Source organism: Apteryx rowi, unplaced genomic scaffold (assembly GCF_003343035.1).
Source record: "Apteryx rowi isolate R43461 unplaced genomic scaffold, aptRow1 scaffold_322, whole genome shotgun sequence".
Lineage (NCBI taxonomy): Eukaryota > Metazoa > Chordata > Aves > Apterygiformes > Apterygidae > Apteryx > Apteryx rowi.
Window position 1 is genome coordinate 599,366 of NW_020449664.1, and position 3,411 is coordinate 602,776.

Sequence of the window (3,411 nt, forward strand, 5' to 3'; positions counted from 1 at the left end):
CGGGGCGCCGCGGGGCCGCCTCAAGCTGCGCCGGTGCTCGGTAGCGACGGGGGTGCGGGGCGCGGTGCATGGGGCTAGTGCAGCGCGTGATGGGGCTGGTGCAGTGCAATGCAGTGCAGTGCAGTGCAGTGCGTGGGGTCGGTGCAGTGTCCCGGGTAGGGGTGCGGTCTCCGGGGGTGGAGGGCAGGTGCAGTGCATGGCGTGGGGAGTGCAGTGCGTGTGGTCGGTGCAGTGCCTAAGGGCAGGGGTGCTCTCTCTGGGGGCGGAGGGGAGGTGCAGTGCCCGAGGAGGCAGTGCGGTGTCTGCAGTGGGGGACGTAGTGCCCAGAGGCTTGCAGTGCCCGGAGGGGGGAGGAGAGGTGCAGTGCCCGGAGTTGGGGGGAGGGGGGAATTGCCCGGGGAATGGAGGGGAGGGTGTGCAGTGCCTACGGGGAGGGGTGGATGCAGTGCATGGGAGGAGATTGTGGTGCCCACGGGCAGGTGCGGGTGCAGTGCACGGGAGAGCACAGTTATCGCAGGGTGGAGGATGCAGTGCACGGGAGAGTACAGTGCATGTTGGGGGAGGATGCAGTGCACGGGAGAGTGCAGTGCACATGGGGGGGATGCAGTGCACGGGAGAGCGCAGTGCATGCGGGGAGGGGGAGCATGCAGTGCACGGGAGAGCACAGCGGCCGCTCAGGGTGCTTGTGGGGCGCTGCAGCGTGGGGCAGAGGCCCTGGGGCAGCAGATGCCCTCTGCCAGGGCCGGTCCCTGCCGTGTGGGGGACTCGGGGTGCTGGGGATGCCCGGTGCYGCGGGGGGAGCCCCGTGCCCCATCCCAGGGGGGCTCCCCCTGCCTGACCCGGCGCCTTCGCAGGAGGGACCAGCCGAGCTCATCTTCTACGAGCGCCCGGATGCCGCCGGCCCCAAGCTCTCCCAGTACAGCATCTCCCGCACGGATGATCCTGAGGGCCTGGAGGTGAGTGCCGGGGGCTGGGGCGCCGGGGGGGGCGCCGAGGTCCCGCGAGCCRGCGCTCTGTGTGCAGCGGGGCCGGGTGCTCCCCGCTGCCTGGAGCGGGGCCGCCGGCGGCGCTCGCCTCCCGCTCGCCCTTCTCCCGGGAGCTCGTTAGCAGGCGGCAGACGCCTCCCGGCTTAACGCCGCGCCGCCTCGCTCTCGGGTCCCGCCTGGCCCCTGCCGTGCCCTCCGGCTGCCTGGCGCCGCATCCGCACCCCCCTGCTCCCCACGCTCCGGGCGGCTCGCAGTACCGAGGGGAAGGGGGTGCAAGGTGCCACGCTTCCGGGGCCGGCACGGTTCCCGCGTGCCCCCAGGGCGGCCGGGGGGCTCCTGCCCCGTGCCRGGGCCGGGGCTGCCTGCCCCCCTCCCGGGGGTCCCGGCGGCAGGGCCGTGCGTGCTGCGCATGCCGTGCATGCCGTGCGCGGGGCCGTGAGCTGCCGCCGGCGTGCGCAGGCGGTGCTGGCGCGGGCGCTGGGCGTGCTGGGCGTGGTGAAGAAGGAGCGTCTCCTCTACCTGGTGGGGCAGACCCGCGTGCACCTGGACAGCGTGGAGGGGCTGGGCGACTTCCTGGAGCTGGAGGTGAGTGCGGCTGCGCTGCGCCGTGCTGTGCCGCGGTGCCGCCGCCAGCGGTGCCGCCCGGCCTCACGCCGCCCCGGTGCCCGCAGGTGGTGCTGAGCGAGGACCAGAGCCCGGAGCAGGGAGAGCTCATTGCCCGCGAGCTGATGAAGGAGCTGGGCGTTGAGGACGGGGATCTGCTCACCGGGGCCTACCTGGACCTGCTGCTGGCCCGAGGGCAGCCCAGATCGTGAGGGGCGATGGAGCCGCCCTCGCCCCGGCAGCCATGAGGCGCGAGGATGAGGACAGCCCCGTGCCGTGCCGAATAAAGCTCTGGATGGATGGATGGACTGGCTTCTCCGGTGCTGCCGTCGGGTGCCTGCTCCGCTGCGGCAGGGAGAGGGGGCACCCTGGGGTCCGTAACACCTTTCGCCACCGCTGCGGAGCAGCCCCGGGAGAGGACTGCGCTCCATCTCCGGAGTTCACTCCATGGTGCCTGGCACTGCACTGGGAACAAAGAGGGGCGGCCGGCCGGTCCCTCGGCCCCGCTCGCGAGGGCGGCCAGGGCGCAGCACCGGTGCAGCTGGCTCCGCTTAGCTGGCAGCGGCATCGCCTGGGGTCCACCGCAGAGCCGGCTGCGGCGTCCAAGAAGGAGGCTCTGGGCTGGGGCCGGAGCAGATGGGCAGCTGGGGTGGGCTGCGCCGGGATGGAGTGGGGAGATGCCGGGGGCAGCTGTGCTGCGCTGCCATCTGTTTGCCCTGCTGCCCGTCGGCGGGGAGATCCCGTAATCCGGTGTTGTTGCTGCTGCCTGATCCCCCCTCGGGAAGAGGCAGGGCTGGGCGGCAGGGATGGATGGGATCTCCGGAGGGGTCCCCTCACCATGGCACAGTGGGAGCAACCGAGCCGCTGTCCCGTKATGCATGGATAACATGCGCAGTGGCTGCGGGATGCGGATCCGGGGCCAAGGGGCTGCGGCAGGCCCCGGTGCTCYCCTTTCCCTGCCATCCCAGCATCCGGCAGCGGAGCTGGGCAGTGGTGGGGGGCAGGCGGAGGCAGGCTGCGATCCCGGGGTGCCCGGTGGAGACGGGGCTTCAGCCCACCCGCCCTGGCCCTGCAGCATGGCAGCAGCTGCTCGCGCCAAGACGGGGCGAGAGCCTGGTGCGAAGGGCTGCTGGGAGGGAAACGGCTCGCGGGAGCTCGGGGGCAGCACGGACGCCCCACGCGGCTGCGCCCGCCAGCCCGGGGGAGCAGCCGGCGCCAGCCTGGCCCCTGGTGAGCCGGGGCCACCTCCGCGCTCCCGTCCCCTGCTAGCAGGGCGCCGCTGCACGTGCGGAGCTTGGAGCGTTTGCCACCGCCGCSTTTCCCAGGGGTGCGTGCGAGCCCTGGGGGAGAGCAGTCTCCTATAACAACCTGTTTCCCAGAAACCGGGAAACCCAGAAGCTCGGTGTGCTGGCAGGGCTCTTCCCCCGCCCGGCTGGGCGACAGGGGGGTGCCGGGGGCCAGCACGTTCCCTGTTCCCCACGGGGGCCGGGCAGCCCGGCRGCTCTGCTGGTGGCCAGCCCTGCACCCGCCTGCCGTTGCCCCGTCCGCGTCCCGGGGGAGCCGCTTCCCTGCCTGGAGAACGGGGAAGCTGCAGGCCTGGCGCAGGGTCTCTGGGCTCGCAGCCTCCGTCTGCAGGACGCAGCTCTGGCGCTGTCTCTGGCATCCTGAGGCTTCCCTGCTCCTCGGCCCTGAGCCCTGGAGTGGGGAAGCAGAGCCGGCCCGTGGCCAGGGACCCGTGCGGAGCCAGGCGGCCAAAGAGCAYGGATGCATGTGCCCAGCTAATGCTGCTGCCCTGCGGGAGGCTGGTGGGACGGGGGTCTGC